Genomic DNA, 22,790 nt, shown 5'->3' with positions numbered 1-22,790 from the left:
GTGCCCATCTGCAAAGGCTGGGCTGCTGAGCATCCCAGGCTGGGCTTAACCCCATGCCTTTTTGCTTCAGTCTGAGAGAGGAGGAAAGAAGCCTGTGGGCAAAAAGTAGAGTCCTAGACCAAGTTTTTTCCTGATGAGTTTTGCCAGACCAGAGCTGTTCCGAGTGTGGTAGAGCCCAGAGAGGGCTCATCCATCCCATATTGGAAGCTGCAGGGTTGCAGTTCAAACACACATGGCCAGCGCTGCACAGTGGGGTAGATGAAACAACTCGGCTGGCACGGAGGTGCTTGGGTGCTCCAGTGAAGGATATCTCCTGGATATCCCATCAAACCTGCATTATCCAGCATTTGAGGTCTGGGAGATGGACTGTGCTTTCCCCAAATCCAGTCTGACGGCAGGCGAGGGCTGGGAGCTGGGATGCACTTCCCCTTCTCTGCCGTGCTCAGGGGGAGCACTGTGCCCCATCTGCATCCCAAACTGGGGCTGTTTCTCCAGAGGATGCATCGCTAATCCAAACCATGTGGGTTTGGCGGGATATTGGGGTATTATATGGTGTGGAGGGGGCAGCCATCATATGCATCCCTTCTGGCTAGTTAATATGCTAGCTTGCAGTGAATTTTTCCCCCCCTCCCTCTGTTTTCAGCAATTTAGTTAAAAACATAAACATCCTGGTGTTGTGTAACAGGCTGCCAGGGCTGTTGCTCATCCTCACAATGCTCAGCCATGGAGGATACATGCAGGAGCCGATGCTCCAGCCCTGTGCCCGGGTGCCTCTCTGTGCATGACTGTGATTTAAAAAAATGTAGTGGGAGCCTTCCCAGACCGAAATGGGCTTTGCCTTCCTCGGATGAGCTCAGCTTTTTTTACAACACTCCGTTTATACAGGTTGATGTCTTTCCAGGAGCCTGGGATTGGGATAAAGACCCACGGCTGGAGCATCTGCCGGAGCTCCCTGGACGAAGCGCCAAGCCTGCTGCTCCCTGGGCAGGAGCCCGCCAGGCACTTTGCCCATAAACTGCCAGTATTTAGTATGGTAAAACAGGGGTTTATAGAAAGGTTTAGCGATGGCAGGGCCGTGCTAGTTTGCTTGGTCGCATTCATAAAATAAATAGTATTGTTGTTTGAAGAAAGGTGCTGAAATATTCTCTGTAGCCCCTTGCAAACAGTTGGTGCAATCAGTGAAGATTTACTGTCCCCTCTCTCCATTTCTCTTTCTATTTCCTGTCTATCTTTGTTGATAATTTCAAATCTTTGTGCTTTGTGTTTCTTTAACTTTTTGTTCATTTAAAAACTTCTAAGGTGTGCTGTTAACTTTATTGAGTTTAAATGCTTTTGCCTTTGCTGTGTTGAGCGGTGCATGCTGGTTGGATCATTGCTGTTATCTCAGGTTTCCCTGTGTCTTCCTGCAGGTTGCTTTTGATTTCAAAGATATGTTTGTTGAAAAAAGGAAGATTTCCACAAAAATGCCCATCACACCTCTGATGCTTTCAAGAGCAACTCCTGTTGAGCATCTATCGTGTTTTACCTTAGCAGTTAAAAGCTGATTAAAGGAGCAGGAATCCTGATTTCAGCTATTTTTATTGCACATGTGTGACTTCGCGTGCACGCTACGTTTGCAGTTGGACGGCCAGCAGAGTGGTTGGTGATGGTTGCAGGCACTTTCGGGCATGTACGCGAGCCCGCGGCGTCACTGCTTGTTGCGGGTGCCGCAGCGGCGAGCATCGAAGTGGTGGTCCCTCGGGGAGGGGATTGGCAGCAGAGGCTGGGGTTTTGGAAATGTGTGCTTTGTCTAGCTGAGCCCCCTCCTTTGGAAACAGGGAGTAGGTCCAAATTTACCAGTTGCTGCACCTTTCCTCCCTGTGCAATCTCTCCTCTCCCACATTGCTTTCCATTTGCCAGCCCTGCAGCTGACACAGTCTGGGTAGGAGCATCATGGGCTTCTGTGCAACATGTCAGCCTCGTGCTACCACGCTGACTTCCCTCAGTGAAACCTGAGGGATACCGATAGTGATAGATACCCCCTCTCAGCTAGTGATACCCCCTCTCAGCCCAACCCTTCTTCACTGGGTGCGTTGCCCACCCTGCATGGAGATGACCAGCAGAGTCCTTCAAAGCTGAGCATCACCTCATCCAGGTGGAACCTCTTCTGAATGTGAATTTGCACATGAAGGTTGGTTGAGGTTAGGTCCGAAGCTTTTCCAAATTGTTGTGTTTGTAAAACATTCCTGCTTTGTGGAAGCTGCAGGGACTCACAGCTTGAAGGCTGCTGCTGTAGGCAAGGTCAACAAATATTGAGTGAGTGGTGTGCGGGGGCTGCCAGTGCTGCCAGCAGAGGCTCCCTGGCTGAGGTGTCACCCCGATGGTGGCTGGGGTGAGCTACCTCCAGCATCTCCTCCCTTACACATGGGGGCTTGGTGGCTCTTCACATGCTGCTGTGTGAAATGCTTGGGGCCGTGCTGGTGAGAGGGTCTCCAGAGATCCCCCATGTGCGTCGTTGGGTTCAGAGAGGAGTGGTGCTTTTTCGGGTGGGTGAAACAGTAAACAGGCCAACTGTGACCCCACTGAAATAATTTCCAAAGAAAATTCTATTTAAAAATAAAAAAGAAAAAGAAAAATCAAACACTGAGGTGTTTTGGGATCTTGCAGCTGCTCCTTCCTGGGGATGAGCCTCTGGCAGTTTGCAGTGCCTACGGGAAAGGGAGCTGGGGAGAGGAGGAGTTTGGATGGGTTCAAGTCCAGAGAAGGACACTGAGATGGAAGAGTTATCCTTGGGAAAGGTGGGTGTAAAGGCATTTGGTGAAAGAGCAGGAGAAGGGAGTGGATTAGGTGGGCGCATTGGTGCATAAAACGGTTTATTTCTTAGGTTGCAGATGCTTCACACTATTAGCATCCAAACGGCTCCAGCTGGTGATTGGAGTCAGCATGTCGTTGAAAAGCATAGAGCAAAAGAGGTATGGGGAATACAACATTTCTTCTATTTTTTGGTTGCTGAATATATTTCTCTGCAAAGCTGAGTTAGCAGCGAGACAGTACGTGGCTTATTTTGGGAGCGCTGTTTCTTTGAAACGCAAGGCATTTATCATTTTTGCTGTTTATTTTTTTCTTTTTTCTCTGTTCTTTCTTAATACTCAAACTTGGTTTATGCAGAAAACAATAAAAACCAACAGAACTGTAACCTAATTTCTTTTACACCCGCTGTTCCCCAGTGCTCCGGATTGTAAATCAACAGCAGCAGCTACCGTCTTGTCTCGTTCCTCCCACATGTGAACCATGCTGTCGGGCAGCAAAACTGGGTGCTGTGCTGTTTTCCGCTCCCATGCCCTTTTCTGGTGCTGGTTTCGCGATGGTTACAACCCGTTGCTGGCACTGCGGGGTGAGCCAGCAGTGTGGCTTTGATCCAGATCAGCCCTGGGCATTCAGTTGCCTCTCTGTGGGGTTGGGCTGAACTCGCCACATGAAGGTTACATTGGCTTGCTGTGTTTGGGCTGGCTTCACGCCGGCTGCGGGAGGACAGATGATACTGGATCGGGTGCAAAATTAGTGGGGCAGATGGATGATGCCTGACGTGGCTCTACCCGGCACTGGTTTTGAGCAGACCTGGACGGGCCGAGCATCGCCACATTGTGCCACCTCGCAGAGGTCCTGCAGTGGCAGCAGGGGCTGCGGAGCCCGTGCCAGCATCCTGCTGAACTGTGGCCTCAGGTCCTGTGTCAGCAACAGATGACATTATTATACACAAATTACACAGTATTTTTTTTTAAAGTGGCTGAGTGGATTTTACTGTGACATTTACCGAGGTATTTTCATCTCAGCTCAGATCGTTAATCCAATGAATCGTGGCTGCACGCTGCCTGATTTGCCCCTGTGGTACTCACTTTATCTGCCTTCCCCTGTCTGTAACATCCCCACGCTGCAGTGAGGCTCCTTTATACCCTTCCCATTTGTCCCTGTGTTTTAATTCTTCCTGCTTTTACACCTTTTGCAGGATTCTGCCATCCTTGCTCTATTTTCTGATCATTTGGAAACTTATTTCTTTTTTTTTTCACTGCTTGGTTTTCTGCAAGTCTCTTGTTCTGCAATGCTTCCTTCTGTGTTTGAAGCATCCTCTGCATACTCATAATATCTTAGAGTGAAGCAAAAATGTAGAACACCACCAAAACTTGCCTAAAAGAATGAGAGATCTGGCAATCTTTTCCACCAGAAATCTTCCAGAGTCTGCAATGTCTGCATTCACGTGCTCCATGGGACAAAGATCTTCAGGGAGCGGGAGCTGCACGTGGGACACGGCAGGGACATGCTGGGCCACGAAGTCCCGTGTGCTGCAGGTTGGTGTATCCAGCTTTGCTTCCTGCGCAGTGTTGGTGCCCTCCCACCAGTGACTTGTCCTCCCTCTGCCACCCAGGACCACCGGCATCCCGTGGGCAGGAGGAGCTGGCACAGCCCCTTGCTGCCTCTCCTCCTGTTGGGCACCTGCCGTTTGCCTCCAGCCCCCCTGTCCTTCCCCTTAATTTTGGCTCCTTGCCTGCACTGCTGTGGCACGGAGCTGTGCGCCAGCCCCTGCCCTGACTCAGCCCTGTTGAACCATCCCTCCTCCCTCGCCCGGGGCTGCAAATTTCTGGCTGCTCATTCGGGGCCATTTCCGATGCCCAGTGAAGTCTTTCCACCAAACTCATCACTTCTGACTTGGTCCTTGCATCCCTACACCCCACAACCCGACACAGAGCGTGGCCTGCCCACGCCATCGCTGGTACTGTCTGTGCCCTACAGCTGCAGCCGCCGCATCGTCCCTTTGAGCCTGGCCGTGCAAGGGACACGTGGTCCAGCTTGACTGGGGGTGGGATGCATCGCACCATTGTGCCAGCTTTACAGGTGACGGCTGGACGGCTGACCTGGAATAAAGCCTGGTCGTACAGAGTGAGTTTTTTGTGCAAATGCATGTTACTGCTGATAGACAAGTTGTGATGAATTTACTTCAGGTAAAAGTGACCTTAATGAAATTATATGTATTAAAAAAAATAAAATAAGATAATCAGTTGGAGAAGATGGCTCGCAAAGCTGGGTCATGGCTGTGCTGCTTATGAGCAGCAGCACTGGTGCTGGGAGGCAAAGCCTCCCTAATTCGGATGGACGGAGCGGCGGCGGAGCCACACCTCAAATCCGTCAGAGCCCTTTCTGGCAAACCACTTCAAAAAAGGGCATTTCAGTGTGGTTTAATGAACAGAAGAGAAAGCCCAGTATGGGGCACACACAGGTTGCAAGGCAGGAGTTACCAGCTGCAGGCATCTGTAGGAATGATCAGAGCTTCGTGCTCCTGTACCCAATACTATGACATGAAGGGCACCAAGACAAGAGCAACTTTCCTGTCTGCTCACTTGCTTTTCTTTCTCACTTGAGTGTTTTCTGCAATTTTTAAAGCATTTTGTGCATATTCTGTTTCTCTTCTCCTGTACTACACAGTCGTCTTTGCCTTTTTCCTAGCTGTTTTTTTCATGAAGAGGTAGGGAGTGGCAAAATATTTTTTCAGAGGTAAAATAAATGTGCTTGGTCAGGGAATCTGGGGATAGGTGATACCTGAGAATAGTTTTTGCTGTTTGCTTGAAGCAGCTTGGAATTCTTAAGGAAAATGAGAGGTATTTCCCTTAGGATGAGCTACTTGCAAGTGTCCTGCCAACCAGGCTGAGAAACCCCAAGCAAAACCGAAACAGAACCAGGCACCATTCTCTTCAGCTGCCAAATTTGTGTCTGACTTGGCATTTTAATTATAGGCAGTTTCCCCAAAACAAAATGAGCCTTTTATATATTATCGTCTTCCCTTCCTCCTCCTCCCCCTCATTCACCTCTCCCTTCTGGTGCTCGTTGGCCGTGTGATGGGCTGTTCTGGGAGGTGCTGGGCTGTCACCATTCCTGCCACCGAAGGGGATGGTACCGTTGACTTCTCCAGCCCTCCTCAGCCCTTGTGCTGGCTCAGGCACTGATCCATCCACAGCTTGCTGTGCTGTTAGAAAGTGAGCTTCTGTCCGTGCTGGGTGAGCTTTCTGCTGGTCGGTGAGCTGCGTCAGCTTCTGGAGAGGTTTGGTGAGCACCAGGGCCAGCCGTGGCTCCGGGGAAGTGGGGAAAGGGTACCTGGCTTTTGGCAGTGATGAGGTGTTAGACTTTTGCCACGTCATCGAGCTGGACGGTGAGTTTCAGCCCAGTCCACCTCACCCTTTGAGGTTGCATCCACGTGATTTATAAGATGAAAAAGTTTTGTGTTTGTTTTTTTTTTTTTCTCTCTCCAAAAAGGTCAACTGCTTCAAGAGTCCTGAAAGTGCCAAGGTGTAGAAGGTCATTGATTTTTTCCCTCTAAACTATCTTAAATCTAATCCAAGCCCTCCATAGGTAAACACGGCTTGGGTATAATTTTATTTCAACAGAAGGGAAAAATCTAGTACACCATCAGCTCCTTTTATTTCAGTATTCTCTTGTCACCCACATACGTCTAGAAATACGCTTTCTTCTCCTGTGTTTACTGAGGCATTCAAGCTAAACGTGGTTGAGCCTGGTGGCTGCCTGGATGGTTCATCAGGCACTTCCAGGTGCCATCTGTACACAAAGACGTTGGCGATGCAGCAAACGGCTATTTTCCCACCTTTAAGGGACACGTTATTGAAGGTGCCTTTTGATGATCACTCAGGATCTTAAAGCCTTTCTTTGTACATTCACATTTATATTTGTATTGGCTAAAATTCAACTTACTTTCTTCCCTGTGAACAATTTCCTTTTTGTTGAATAAACTGTTCCTTACAAAGCATAGCAATGAGTTTACTGCTGTTGTGGGGGTGTTGTTTGGTTGCGCAGGGTTTTAGCAGCTGTTTCCACCCAGGGGTGTATTTCCCTTCATTCTGCACCTTCTAACTGGTTCTCCAAACCTTTCTCACCTTGTGGGTTCCTAAATGTTTTTTTTGATGGAGATGTGGGATCCTTTCAAGCAAGTTTAAGTCTTCTGACAATAGGGTTGCATTTCTTTTATTATTTTCCACAGACCCATACAATATGGTATGTGGTTCCCCAAGGACCAAATGGCTTGAAAGCCACTATTTGAACAGGGCAGAATAGTACACTTGTTCACTTAGATCTGTTCTTTCTATATAGTTACTAGTTATGGTTATTAGGAATTTTCTGGGTCGTTGATGATTTATAGCCCTTCCATTCTCATGTAACTGTTAGGGAGGACAAAATCAAAGGTCTGGTTGGCGTTTGCCTAGGGCACCCACTTAGGGCATATGAGCTTGGGCAGACTGCTGTACTAATGTGGCTCTGTGGCTTTTGTCTTAAGCTGGATTGAGTCCCAGTCAGCTTTGGGCACAAGCGGAGCAAGCCCAGGTCTGTCTGCACATGTTTAGGTAGACACATCCCGTTTGGATCATGTGAAATCCCTGCTCATCGGAGCCTTAGAGGGATGTTTTTGCCTTTGGCTGTACCTGTGAACTGTGTAGCACTGGATATACAAAATAATCAAAGTGAGCCCAAAAATGCCTGTAATGTGAAATTGTTACATTAATAAAAACAAAGGGAGTTGTTTGTGTTCAACCAAGCAGAATCTTGCTATTTCTCAGAGAACAGGGTTTTCAGCCTTGTGCTCCTTGGAGGAACCCTGATCAAAAATGCTGGTGGCTGACCTACAGGACAGGTGATTGCAAGGTGATAGGCACAGGCTCTTGCCCAAGAAACGTTTTCATGTGCATATGTGCAAAATGTCTGGTGTGAGCCATGGGAAATGCTTCCCACCAGGGAAGGCTGAGCGTGCCTCCTGCAGTACAGATGCCGTGGGGTCCCTCCGCATGGGGCAAATCGATCCTGAATCTGGAGAGATGTGGCTCAGCCCCAGCGAGATGCACTAAAAGAGACAGGAGAGCTCTCACTTTATGTGTAAGGTCTGTAAGGCCTGTGGTTTATGCCTGGCTTCTCTCATTACAGCACAGTTCAGGCCAAGTTCAAATAAAGGATGAGTGAGAAAGGGGGAAAAAACCCAACCCTGCTGCGTGTGCATCTCCTTTTTGTGCTGCAGTGCACAGGTCTCATGTGACTATTGGGTTTTCATCAGTCAGCGAGCCGGCAGCGCCGTGCTGCGTGGCCAGCCCTGGAGCCTGGTGGAAGAACTTGCCTTGCAAGCCTCTTCTGGACAGTGGAGGGAAAGTCATCTCTGTGTGGGCTTGCTTTTTTTATTTTCCAATGTCTTTCAATCTGCTAGTAGCATCCACAGAGCTGTGCAAACCTGTGACTCTGTGTCAGAGCTGCCTGAGGTGTGAGCTGTGATGTTTGCAGGTTGTGGTCCCAGCTGGTTGGGTATGTCATTGATTTGATAGCAGAGATGCCAGTGCACACGCAGGGGCCAGAGCTGCAGGCAGACTTTGGACTGGAATGCTCTGAGGTCTTGCTCAGGGCTGCCCCCATGCCTGGGGCTGAACGATAGCAGGGGCTGCTTGGTAGTGGCCATCTTTGGATGCCAAAAGTGGAGGGGTGGCTAAGATTCAGAGGTTCAGACCAGCTCATCTGATCCCTGGGAGAACAGTGACACTGATGAGGAAAGGCTGAGAGAGTTGGGGTTGTTCAGCCTGGAGAAGAGAAGGTTCTGGGGAGACCTTATTGCAGCCTTTCAGTACTTAAAGGGGGCTTATAAGAAAGCTGATGACAAACTTTTTAATAGGGTCTGTTGCAATAGGACAAGGGGTAATGGTTTTAAACTAAAAGAGGGTAGATTCAGACTAGATATAAGGAAGACATTTTTTACAGTGAGGGTGGTGAAACGCTGGAACAGGTTGCCCAGAGAGGTGGTAGATGCCCCATCCCTGGAAACATTCAAGGTCAGGTTGGACAGGGCTCTGAGAAACCTGATCGAGTTGAAGATGTCCCTGCTCATTGCAGGAGGGATGGACTAGGTGACCTTTAAAGGTCCCTTCCAACCCAATTGATTCTACGATTCTGTGATTTCCAGTCTAGTAGAGAGAATGTCACTGAAGTGCAGTCATGGTCAAGCAGTCACAGTTGAATAGTCAGCGTGGAGCTTGTGCTTGCAAGCAAGGGCAACACTGTGTTCTTCCACAGGTACAAAAAATCATCATGGGATGCCTTCCATGCAGCCAAGAGTGGTGTGTCAAGAGATGTTAGTAGTAACTGGTGGGAACACTTTGTGCTGTGATTTGTTTCGGAACAAATAGGATGTTGTTGTAACTAGATGCAACAACAGGGCACCTGGATCTTGGTGCACTGTGAAATGCCCTCGGGTAACTTCATGGCAACATTATGCTAGTGGACTTCTTGGCTATGTTGTGTGCTTTAAATCTGAGGATCATACCTAGTACAAACAGTATCTCAACCTTGATGGGTGTTTAAACGTGCTATTTACACCACTGTGACACTAGGAGCACTAACCGTGCCCCTAGAGCCTATCATTCTTTGTACAAATGTTGAATCAAAGGCTGTCCATCCCCCAAGGAGCTTACGGTCTGGATCAATGACAGAAGGTTGTGGTTGGATACATGCAGATGGGGGAGTAAAATGAAAATGATAGGGCACTATTGATCATCTTGACAGACATGTCTCAGGATACCAGCAGCCTCAGAGTTATTGAGTTTTCTTGTAAATGTCAAAGCAAAGGAGAGTTTTGATGAAGTCGATGAGGTGGTTTGGCAGACATTAGAGAGGAATTCCTGCCCGGCAAGGAAGGGACAGGAAGGGAGAAAATACCATTCAATATCAAAGATGTTTTCCACTGACTGGCCCAGGAGACCAGCTTCCTAAGTAGAAGTCAACACTGTAAGACTCAACAGCAGATAGTGGGTACTGTAGGACATGGGTTATGCCTTGAAAGTTAGGAGCTCTTGTGTGATGAGACAGGGAAAGGGGGGAGCCTTGAGAAGGTGAAGTGGGGTAGAAAACATGACCTATGTGGTGGCATACCCTTTGGTCAGGAGTTGCATTTCTCAGGGAAGGGTTGTTGTGTTGGCTGTGATGTGGGAAAATAAGAGCTTTGATGGCAACAGCAGATTTGGATGCTGGACGAAAGAGCATCAAAAAAATATCCTGAAACTTAATTGTGAACATAAGGAGACCAGTCTGGAGTAGAGGGGAGAGTCTGTGAGGAGGAGGGCTAGATGTGTGCTCCTGGTGGAGGTGAAGGGGAGGCAGAGAAGGACCATGGCCAGAGCTGCAGCGCCCATGGGGAGGGAAGCCTGCAGTTGAACTGGAGGATGATGAAGAGGTAGGAGGGGAGAGGTTTGGAGTTTCTGAAGAGACGAGAAGTGGTGCAGTCAGAGGCAGGTTTGAGGAGCCAAGGCCAAGCAGAGGGACCTTTGAATTCTGACCTTTCGCTAAGGAGCCACTAATTTTTTCAGTAAAAACATGAATAAATATTATTATTGCTTCGAGATCCTCTGTAGATAAACTGATGCAGATAGTGAGGAGCTTTGGATGTAACATCATCAAAAGTGACTTTGTGTGTGTTCTTTCGTCAGGGACCCGTGCTGCACCCCTGCCCAGCGAGGTGTCTGCCTGGCTCCATGCACTTTCTGTCCCATCTCCGCACACTCGTGGTGGGGATGCTATTCCCATAAAACAGGCATGTGCTGACGTCTCCGCCTGGTTACACAGGCCGGCTCTGGAAAACCTCAGCTCCTAGATTACAAACATAGCAGGGCTCTGTCTGCAAAGGTGTAAGGTTACAAAACACACACCCGCACGCTCGCACGGCTTAACCAAAACCGCCTCATTTTTAGCAGTTTGTGAGGGTTTATTCACTACAGAGGCAGAGGAATGCAGGAATGTGAGCAGCGTTAAACCTATTCATTTGGCGGGGAGGCATCTCTTTTCCTCTGCTCCAGCCTGCTTGGCTTTAATGATAATTGCACCTCTTGAGTTGTTGAGTTGGCACTCCGCCACGCAGGCCCTCCCCACGCAGATGTGTGTGGTACAGTGCTGGGAAGGAGGGCTGGAGCCGGGGAAGAGCTTAGGCTGATGTGTTGGAGCAAGGCTGTCCCTTCCCTGTGGGATGCGCCCAGCATCCCATCCCGCATCCCACCCTGCATCCAACCCCTTCCCAGGTTCCTCTGCCGTGGGAAGCTGCCTGCTTCCAAAAAGGCTTTTGTGCCCCTCCTGGTATTAACTCTGCCAGGGAGGGAAAACCTGCTGGAGCCTCCTCCCCAGCAAGCCCTCAGCCCTGCAGATGGCCTCAGCTGAGGTTTAAATGGCTCCTACCTTCTTCCCAAAGAGCCTGTCCTGCAAGCCCTGGGCCACCCTGCCTGTACAGCGCTGTGCCGGTGCCAGCATGGGCAGCGAGGCTCATGGATGCTCTTTTGCTCTTGAGTCCGGGCAAGAAAGGGGAGGACAGTCACTCCCTAACTCTTGTGTATCCTGCTGGGGAATTTATTTTGCGTTTTTTATTATTATTGTTTCTTTAGTGCCTATGATTAACCATCCCCAGATGCATCTAACAATATGCTGGCATTTAAAAATTAACTATTGATTTTAAAAGCCTTGTCACTTTAAAAATGGGAAATAAAAAAAAAAAGAAGGCAGCAGTAATTTTTGTTGGCTTGTTAAGAATTTGAAAGATGCAATAAAATGGGCTTTCAGGTTTATTCATGCTGTCCGTTCCCAGGGGAGGAACGCGGTGCTGTGCCTGACCTGGCTGCTTGTGGCAGCTGCTGCTGTCGCCGCTCTCGGCTCCGCTGCTAGTGTTTCACATAAAGGGCCTGGGAAGTTGGGGAAACTGGTAACGCTGGATCCGTAACGCGAATACGAGTATTATGTGTTAGCTGCGGATGCACAGTTTGGGCGGCTGGAGAGTTTTCCAACAGAAGTGAGCAGCGTGGGTACAATAGCACTGTCGACCTAGTAGAAACTGGTACAGTTGAATTTGAGCCACAGAGACACGTAGAAGGTTTTACTGAAGGTAGCGTTAAGGTCTGTGTTTAAAGGACACTGTTTTGAAGGGTCTGTAGTGAGAATGGAAGCAGCCTAATCCAGTCAGTTAGGTGGGGACCAGCCATTAGCTGGGGACCCCAAGGTTTCTCGTGCTGCACAGCACCGAAGAGGAGACAGCCCGTGCCTAAAAGACAAGATAAAATTAGTCGTGCTTCAACAGCTGGGATGCATTTGGACAGAGTATATCAATTGCACTTGTTGTACTGTGAAATTTTGGTTAAACCCTCTTTCCAAGCAGGACTGGGTGATAAAGAGTTGAACGGTAAAGAGGTTTGTGTAGCAGCCCCATGTTTGGGATGCTCGGGTGCAGTGCTTCGGTACCCAACTTCTGGATTTTAGGCCAAGCCACTAAGCTGCTTCGTGCCCATGGTCCATAGCTGTACAGCAGGCACTAGGGCAGAAGTGATCTTCCATGCCCTGTATCAGGCTCATTTTTGGTCATGGGTATCATGAGTAGATAGTTCTGTCCAGTTTCCTCTTGGTCAAGTTGGTGGCCTTCTCTGGAGGTGTGACTTTTGGACATATCATCCTTAGTTGCTATGGTGGTAATCCTTTAATTGTTCATTTATATGGTAATTTAAGAGGGTATGAGAAGGCCAAATGAATTAATGTGAGGAAGGTGAGGGGATGGGATTGACGAGATTGGGTCACTAGAGCAAGTGAAGGAATTAAAGAAGAGCAAATAAGCCTGTGGCAAGATGGGAGACTTTTCTGGCTGGTCTTTCCACCTGGCACATTCACTGCCCTGGACTGAGAAGAAGCAGTTGCTTGACAGCACACTGGAGAATACATATGGCAAATAAAAGCAATTTGGTTCATCTTATATCTTGGTGGTCCTCCAGTCAGGGTGGACCTGCTGACCATGGGGTGTTCTTCATGGTCACCTGTACCAGTGGCTCAAACAGTTGAGCACCATCACAGCGGCGGCCTCTGGCTTTGTGTCTGCTGCTGCTGGAAGGTTTTGATAGGGACTCTGTACACTGAGGTCCGCTCTACACCGTGTGTCTCCTGTTTCTCTGAAATGCCCTCTCCCAGTTACCCTGGTGCATAGTTGTTTAACCCAGACCTTGGACACAGGGTTTGGGACTGGACAATGGTAACAGAACAGAAATCCTCAGCAGTTTTTGGTGGGATTTGCTTGCAGACACCTGCAGGCATCGATCTTGCTTCATGGCTGGGGAAACTGAGGCACGCTTGCCTCATCCTCTGGCAGCCCTTGCTCTCTCTAGAAAGTCAGCATTCCTAAGCTTTAAAAACAGCTCATTTCTGATGGGCAAAAAAAAAAAAGCAGCAGCAAGTCATGTATTTTGGACTATCCTCTTAGCAAGGACAGTGGCCAACACTTTCCACCCTGTGTGACGGTGGGGCACGCCCCACCCTGGGAAATACGGCGGTGCCGCGTAACCGCCCCAGCTCGCCTGCCGGTAACTCGTACCCTGCGGCAAGGCAGCGTGGTGGGATGGATAGACTTGTGCTAAACCAGTCCTGCCTTCTCCTCTCCCTGCAGGTTGTTGGGCAATGTTGGATGGGTTGCTCAACCTTTCCGAATTGCAGTTTCTCCATCGGAATGACAATGCTAACAACGTTTAAGTAGTCTTTTAAGTGCTTTGAGATCTACAGAAGCAAATTAAGAGAGATGCAGGAGGGGGTGAGGGAAGGGAAGGGATGCAAGTGTCCGGAATTTAATTGGGAAATCTTTTTCATCATATCACCCTTGTATTATTATCCGATTGCTACCGTTGGCTTTCCAGAGCTAGATCAAGACCGGTTAATGCAAGGCCTTGAACCTTGCTGTTGCTGCTGGGTGATGCTTGACATCATTCCTGTGCTAACAGCAGCAGCAAGGCTGATAAAAAATATTCATGTCTCCTAGAATGTAACTGCTTTGGGATGAGAAGAGGTCCTGGCACTGCAGTCTGCCCAGATTTAGCTGCAGATAACAGATTTTTTCCTACCGACATCTTGGGGCGATGCACGGTCGTACGACATGATCCTTTCATAGCGTCCTTGCTGCACCAGCCCTCCTCCGCGGGCTTTCTTGTCCAGCGGCGGGTGCTTGGCTGCTGTTTGGGGGCTTGTGCCATGCCAGCCCTGCATTGCCCGGTCAGGCAGGGCACAGCTGATGATTCTGCACTTGCTCAGCAGTTGTTGCATCCCTCTTCCAGGATCTCCAGCTGAGCTCTGCCCCGCCTGTACGCACACGCAGGGAAGCAGGGCGAGCGCCGGCAATCCTTCCTCCTCCTCCCCAGTGCTGGGGCTGGCTGGCAAGCCAGCATCAAAGCAAAATTTCCAACTCATGTCTCTTTTCTCGGAGGCTGCCTGGCTCCGGTGTTGGCTCTCAATGGCATTGAAGCCTGCCTGGGAATGGGCGCGACTCCCGCATAGCTCCTGGGTCGACTCTCATTAGGAAGGGCGTATGCTTCAGAGAGGGTGAGCTGCGCCTCTCATTTTATTTCACCGCATAGCAGCCAGGCTGCAAAGCCAGGACACAGAGCTGGGTTTCTTCCTCAGGGCTTGTTCTCACCGGCACTCGCCCTGGCTGGCAGCCCTGGGTGTCGCGGAGCGGTGATTAACGCTGGCACGGCGGCAATGCCCGGGATGGCCAAGCCCTTCCTGCGCGTGCTGGGCTTTTCTGCCGGACCCCTGGGTGGGTGCCCCATCGGAGCCACTCTGTGGTTTGGGCTGGGGGTCTCACGCCTTGCCCCAATATTCCCCATGCACTCTGGGGTGGTCAAAGACATTTCCAGGGCAGAAGTCATGGCCCCCGGTTCTGGTGCTGCTGTCCTCCAGGGTCCTCCCAGAGCTTGTGGCCCCAGGGTAGCTCAAAAGCCCAAACTGGGTACTTTGCTAGAAAAAGAGGGGTGGTGATGAGTGCCAGAGCCAAGGAGTAAGTTGTTCTGCCCTCTCCAAACCAAGTGGAGAGAGCCAGGCTTCAGAAGCTCCCTGGGGATGGTTCCCAGCTTGGCAGCACCCAGAGTTACTGGGGTTACTGGGTGAAATGCCACAGTCCTGTACCGCCACCTTCCCACTGACCTGCATCATCATCCCTCATGCTTCGGATCCATCGGAGTGCAGCAACCGGAGCAGCTAGGGTGCTTTTAGGAGGTAGGGTGTGTGTCGCTCACTCTTCTCCTTCAAGGAGGAGGAGGAACAAGTTGCCCAGAAAGGATGTAGATGTCCCATACCTAGAAACATTCATGGGCAGGTTGGATGGGGCTCTGAGCAACCTGATCTAGTTGAAGATGTCCCTGCTCATTGCAGGGGACTTGGATTAGATGACCTTTAAAGGTCCCTTCCAACCCAAACCGTTGTATGATTCTATGAGGGCAGCCCCCAGCCCGGCTAACCCAGAGGGGCAGGTGGGGTGCAGGGCATCCCCCTGGCCTCGGCAAGGAGTGGCAGGAGCTGCGGGAGTGGAGGACAGAGGCTGACCCAGCACACGGTGGTGTGGGCAGCAAAGGAGTGGTTGTGTGCGTGGAGGGGAAGTCTGAGCACTCGTGTCGCTCAGTTACAAATTTCTCCCAAAATGGGTGGCTCAGGGCCTTTTTAAAGGCCATTGCTAATTAATGCAGACCCTGCCTGTGCCTGCTCTTTGATAGCGGGATGCATCAGTCTCAAAGCTGGCTGCAGAGGCAAAGCGCAGGGGTTTTTTGCATCTTCCCACAGTATGTGCCTTTCTGGGCACTGAAAAACGTCTTTGCATTTTTTGGGACATAGCATGAATACTTTCAGCAAATAATAAAATAAGTACACATATCTGTCCCACATGAGTATATACAAGGCTGTACAAGATAACTGCACTTGGAGAGATCAGCATCTTGTTACTCCTGCACTGCTTGTTGGTCAGGGAATCTGGTGAAGTCGTCATGTCCTTTGGTGGTGTTTTAGCTCGTGCCTGTGTTGTCCCTGGTATATACCAAGCTTCAGCTGTGGGCTTCACTCTTTAGCACCTAGTCAGAAATAGCTTGCCTTAGGTTTGCAGCTGATATTTCTAGCTGGTTCCGTAGGTGCTGCAGGCTTGTATGGTAAGCCGGTCAGATGAGAAATGGGATCACTTAGCTGAATTCAGTACAGTTTTTGGATAGCACACATAAATACAGCTAGTCACTAAAAATAAAAGCCCATGGCCATATTCAGTGGCTCATCCCTTTGACGGCTGAGCAACGTTACCATGAAATCCAGGCATCCTTCTGCTCTGCTGCACCTGAAACCATTTCAGGCTACTGACAGCGAAGGATGTCGCTGAACCTACTCACAACAGGGAACCCATCCAGCTGACATGACTCTCTATTTTTTCTCCCCCCCCAGGTTGTTATTCTGTAGATTTGATTCCCCAATTCAGTTCGCCGTCTTGCACGGCAAACCGGCATGTGCTGGCATGGCTGAGAGGGAGGAACGAATGGAAACAGTATCATGGGTTGGTCCCGATGCCAAAAAGCTTGTGGGGGAGAGTCACAGGCGTAATCACATCGAAACCTCGGGAGTTGCAGTTGAACCAGGAACCTCCTCAGGCTTTCTGCCTCTCCACTCTGCCCTGCTCCCTGGGGCGGTTTGGTTGATGATGATATATGGGAAAGTCTCCGCACCCAAGTACCTCCACATGCAGTTTGTTCCTTTGCACTCTTGCTTTTAGAGTTAACAGCACAAAGTGGTGGAGTTTGGGAGAGTTTTCGATATTTCTTTTCACATCCTCATCTTTTTCCATGTTTGCATCCCATCCTGGTATTCTCTATCAGCATCGGTCCAGAGCAAGACGACCCCTGGTAGGTGTGAGGTTGGGCGGAGCTGCGCCGAGTGCCAGGCTCAAGGCTGGATGCCCACACTGGCCTTTTTTGTCTTTCTTGCCCCAGACAGACCAAGATCCCCCTCCCAGTAGCCATGTTTCTGTACGGCTTGTGTGGAGCTGGGTTTTGAACCTTTTGCTGGCTGTTTTCTCAGCAGCGGGTTGCTTGCCAGCACCCTCACTGCAGCGCGGAGATGGAGCCACTGATGTCCCAGCTCATTGCAGGGGGGTTGGACTAGAAGATCTTTAAAGGTCCCTTCCAACCCAAACCATTCTATGATTTCATGATTCTATGATCCCCAATACTGTGGTCCAGCAGGTGATTATTTCTAACTGGCCCAAGGGAGCCCCTTTTGGAAAAGGGGAGAGGGGACACATCCTTCCCCTCCACAACCTTCTTCCAGCACCTGGCATTTCTGAGATGCACCATTTCCCCCAGCGCAGTGTGCAGTAACACCAAACCTTCTCTTTTCTTTGATCCAGGACTTTTAACGGAGCAGCCTGATGCTCCTGCGCTAGCCAAATGGCTTTGATTCTGCTGTGCAATGTGGTGTGCATGTGTCCAGGTTGACAGGGGTTATAAACACCCATTTCCTTGCAAAGTTTCCCTTGCAGAAGTTGAGAGTAAATGAAACCAAAGCTCACTATTGCACTTTGGTTTTTGTTAATTTATTTTCTCCTAATGTCCCATGTGTTTTTAGCACTTATTACTGGATGCAAGGGGATGCTGCATCAGTGTGTACCTGCTGTGTCTCTTGCTAGCTCATAGCTCTCATCCCAGGTGCAAGAGGACGCTAGGTCCTCTTGGTCCCAAAAAGGTGTTTCCAACAGCTAGGTCCCAAAAAGGTGTTTTTCTGTAAATCCTGGAGATGAATTGCTCTAATGGGAGGTGACTCGCTGCAAACTTGTGGCCAGAGGAAGACGGGTGGTTTTGAGCAGGGGTGTTGTGACCCGAAACTTAAGCCTGTGGCTGGGTCACTGCCCTTCTTTCAAGTTTTTTTCACTGGGCTGGAAGCTTTCTTGTTACGCATGGAGTTGCATCCAGGAAGGATCTGAAAGGTCGCTTAACCCTTTGCCGCGCAGTGAAAGCAGAAAGGAATGATAATAGAATAAATCCAGAGCAAGCCAACCATCCCCCAAAAAAGACCCTGAAAGGCTGAAAAAAAACACAAAGGAGGACGCTGGGTTTGTATTGCCTGTTCAGCAAACAGCCCACATCTGGGTTGGGGTTGCACCAAAGATTTATACAGAAATTCAGTGCCATTTGGGATGTAACACAGGTAATAGCGCTTTTTCTCCTCCTCTCTCCTGCCTTCATCTTTACTCTAATGTGTTTCACCGAATTACAGTGCAAATCTGTGGCTGTATAAATACCAAGCGGGGGAAAAAAACCCAGCAGAAACCACAGGCATTGTTTAGGCAGTTCTTTGATGTAGTTCACCCATGAATATAAACTCTGTGAGCCTTGTGGGATGGTTGTGGGCTAAAAGGGGCTTGAGACTGGTTTGTTGGGTGCCTTATAAAAACACTTCACAGACGTTTCCATTCCCATCCTTTCTCTCTTAATGAGTGTGCCTTGCAGAAAAGGCGCTTGTACTCTCAGCTCCCAAGATTTGAGCCCCTTTTATTGCACGAATACTGCTTGGGATCCACAATTTGTACATACATTGAACACCTCGAAGGAGGTAAGTCCCGGTTGAGGCACTGCTGGACCCATATTCCACATTAGCATCTTAACTTTCACCAGGCTCGTGGGGAACGCGGTGTTGCTCGGGGCAGATCCTGCAGCCAGTGTTGGAGTCAGGAGTGGGACCATGCTGGCAGCGCTGGGTCTGTGGTGAGGAAAGAAAGGACGGGGCGATTTGGCAGCTGGGCTGTTTATTTGTTTGGGAGTACGTGGGAAGGATTAGTCCGTGATGCTCGGGAATAAATTTGGCCTGATACTTAAGTACCAGCTCCCAGGAAATTGCCATCAGAGTAATTAGCGTGCACTGACTTATTTGTACAGTGATAACAGCAGGAAAGTATTGAAGCAGGAAAAACAAACACATTATTCATCTGAACCTTCAATCCACAGCCTTTACCTGACAGTTCACTATTTGCGATACACAGGTCTATTTTTAGGCTTCCAAGTCAGGCGAGCTCTTTTTTCTTTGTTTGTTTTGCATTTTGGTTTTTATTTTGCTGACATAAATTGGAAATGAATCTGTGCTTAGAGATAAACAAACGCATTTTTAAAATAAACCTTTTGAATACCAAAGAGTGTTTTCTGTATGCTGAAGTGTTGGTACAAGGCTCTCGAAACACAGAATCATAGAATCATAGAATCGTTCAGGTTGGAAAAGACCCTTAAGATCATCGAGTCCAACCGTTAACCTAGCACTGCCAAGTCCACCACTAAGCCATGTCCTCAAGCACCACGTCTACCCTTGTTTTAAATACCTCCAGGGGTGGAGACTCAACCACTTCCCTGGGCAGCCTGTTCCAATGCCTGACTGCCCTTTCAGTGAAGAAGTTTTTCCTAATATCCAACCTAAACCTCCCCTGGCACAGCTTGAGGCCATTTCCTCTCGTCCTATCACTTGTTAGTAGGGAGAAGAGACCATCCCCCCCTCGCTACAACCTCCTTTCAGGTAGTTGTAGAGAGCAATAAGGTCTCCCCTCAGCCGCCTCTTCTCCACACTAAACAACCCCAGCTCCCTCAGCCGGTCCCCATAAGACTTGTGCTCTAGGCCCTTCACCAACTTCGTTGCCCTTCTCTGGACACACTCCAGCACCTCGATGTCCTTCTTGTAGTGAGGGGCCCAAAGCTGAACACAGTACTCGAGGTGCGGCCTCACCAGTGCTGAGGACAGGGGCACTATCACCTCCCTGGTCCTGCTGGCCACACTATTCCTGATACAAGCCAGGATGCCATTGGCCTTCTTGGCCACCTGAGCACACTGCTGGCTCATGTTCAGCCGTCCATTAACCAACACCACCAGGTCATTTTCCACCAAGCAGCTCTCCAGCCACCCTTCCCCAAGCCTGTAGTGTTGCATGGGGTTGTTGTGACCCAAGTGCAGGACCTGGCACTTGGCCTTGTTGAATCTCATACAGTTGGCCCCAGCCCATTGATCCAGCCTGTCCAGGTCCCTCTGTAGGGCCTTCCTTCCGTCCAGCAGATCAACACTTCCACCTAACTTGGTGTCATCTGCAAACTTACTGAGGGTGCACTCGATCCCCTCATCCAGGTCATCAATGAAGCTATTGAATAGGACTGGCCCCAATTCTGAGCCCTGGGGAACACCACTCATGACTGGCTGCCAACTGGATTTGACTCCATTCACCACCACTCTCTGGGCTCGGCCATCCAGCCAGTTTTTAACCCAGTGCAGAGTGCACTTATGCAAGCCATGCGCAGCCAGCTTCTCCAGGAGAATGCTGTGGGAGACAGTGTCAAAGGCCTTAGTAAAGTCCAAGTAGACAACATCCACAGCCTTCCCCTCATCCACTAATTGGGTCACCTTGTCATAGAAGGAGACCAGGTTAGTGAAGCAGGACCTCCCTTTCATAAACCCATGCTGGCTGAGCCTGATCCCGCAGTTGTCCTGCACGTGCCGCGTAATGGCACTCAAGATGATCTGCTCCATGACCTTCCCCGGCACCGAGGTCAGGCTGACAGGCCTGTAGTTTCCCAGGTCCTCCTTCCAACCCTTCTTGTAGAGGGGCATCACGTTTGCTAACTTCCAGTCATCTGGGACCTCCCCGGTTGACCAGGACTGCTGATAAATGATGGAGAGTGGCTTGGCAAGTTCCTCTGCCAGCTCCCTCAGTATCCCTGGGTGGATCCCGTCTGGCCCCATGGACTTGTGAGCACTCAGGGGGAGGAGCAGGACGGTGACAACTGGGGCTTCATTCTGCATCCTGTGTCCATCTCCCAGCTGAGGGGCCTGAAAACCCCGAGGATGACCAGTCTGACTATTAAAGACTGAGGCAAAGAAGGCATTAGGTACCTCTGCCTTCTCCTCATCCTTCGTGGCAAAGTTAGCTTCTGCATCCAACAAAGGAGGGAGATTCTCCCTGGGCCTCCTTTTGTCGCTGGTATATTTGTAAAAACATTTTTTGTTATCTTTAACGGTGGTGGCCAGTTTAAGTTCTAGCTGGGCCTTCTCCTTTCTAATCTTGTCCCTGCATAACCTCACAACATCCTTGTAGTCCTCCTGAGTCACCTGCCCCTTCTTCCAAAGGCTGTAAGCTCTCCTTTTTTTCCTGAGTTCCAGCCAAAGCTCTCTGTTTAGCCAAGCTGGTCTTCTCCCCCACCTGCTCGACTTATGGCACATGGAGACTGCCTGCTCCTCTGCCTTTGAGATTTCCTTCTTGAATAACATCCAGCCTTCCTGGACCCCTTTGGCCTTCAGGACTGCCTCCCAAGGGACTCTGTTAACCAGACTCCTAAACAATCCAAAGTCTGCACTACTAAAGTTCAGGGTAGCAGTTTTGCTGACCTCCTTCCTTACTTCCCCAAGAACTGAAAACTCTATCATGTCATGGTCACTGAGCCCAAGACAGCCTCCAACCACCACATTGCCCACCAGTCCCTCTCTGTTCGTAAACAGCAGGTCCAGCGGGGCACCTCCCCTGGTTGGCTTGCTTACCAGCTGTGTCAGGCAGTTATCTCCCACACACTCCAGGAACCTCCGAGACTGCTTTCTCTCTGTTTTGTTGTATTTCCAGCCGATATCTAGTAAGTTGAAGTCTCCCACGAGAACAAGGGCTAGAGACTGTGAGACTTCAGCCAACCGCTTGTAGAATGCTTTGTCTGTTTCCTCATCCTGGTTGGCTGGTCTATAACAGACTCCCACCAGGATATCTGCCTTGTTAGCCTTCCCCCAGATCTTTACGCATAAGCACTCAACCTTACCATTACCTTCGTTAAGCTCTAGACAATCAAAACACTCTCTAACGTACAAGGCTACCCCACCACCTCTCCTTCCTTGCCTGTCCCTTCTAAAGAGCTTGTAGCCATCCATTGCAGCACTCCAGTTGCATGAGTCATCCCACCATGTTTCCGTGACGGCGACCACATCATAGTTTTCCTGCTGTGCAATGGCTTTCAGCTCCTCCTGCTTATTGCCCATGCCGCGTGCACTGGTGTAAATGCACTTCAATTGGGCTATTGATCTCTTCTCCAACACAGGCATGCCACCCCTAGGCTCATCCCTAGCAAGCCTGGTTTTATCCCCTTCCCCCTTCGCATCTTGTTTAAAGCTCTCTCAATGAGGCCTGCTAGCTCCTGAGCCAGAATCCTTTTCCCCCTTTGCGACAGGTGAACCCCGTCTGTCTCCAGCAGGCCTGGTGCCATGTAAACTGCCCCGTGACTGAAGAACCCAAAATTCCACCGCTGGCACCAGCCTCTGAGCCACGTGTTGATGACCTGGGTCTTCTTATTCCTTTCCGTATGCCTCCCGGCTACGGATGGGATGGAGGAAAACACTGCCTGCGCTCCTGATCCTTCAAGTAATCGCCCCAGTTCTCTTAAGTCCCTTTTGATCGTCCTTGTGCCTCTATCAGCTACCACATCACTGCCAACCTGAACAACCACTAGCGGATAATAATCGGATGCTTTTACCAGCCTAGGGAGCTTCCTGGTAAGGTCTCTTATCCTTGCCCCAGGGAGGCAGCAGACTTCCCTATGGGATGGGTCCAGTCGGCATATCGGGCCCTCTGTTCCCCTCAGAAGGGAGTCGCCTACGACAATTACCCTTCTTTTTTTCTTACCAGTGGCCGTTTTAATGCGTGGGGCTGACTGGTTCCCCCTAGTCATCCCCTTGGATGGATCACTGTCCGTATCTTCATCCTCCTGGCCCTCAAGTTCCAGAGCCTCATACCTATTGTGTAAGGGCACCTGGGGGGGCGAGGTCGGCCGGGAGAGAATTCGCCTGCTGCGCCGAGCAGGGATCTGCATCCATCCTCCTCCGTCTCTTGGGTCCCCTCCTTCTGCCTGGTGGCACGAGGGCAGGGGAGCCTCTCCTTCTCTTGATGCTTCCATCTGGTGTGCTCATCT

The sequence above is a fragment of the Platalea leucorodia genome (genome assembly GCF_965183815.1).
Source record: "Platalea leucorodia genome assembly, chromosome: 1".
NCBI classification, from domain to species: Eukaryota; Metazoa; Chordata; class Aves; order Pelecaniformes; family Threskiornithidae; genus Platalea; species Platalea leucorodia.
This window is presented reverse-complemented; position numbering follows the sequence as displayed.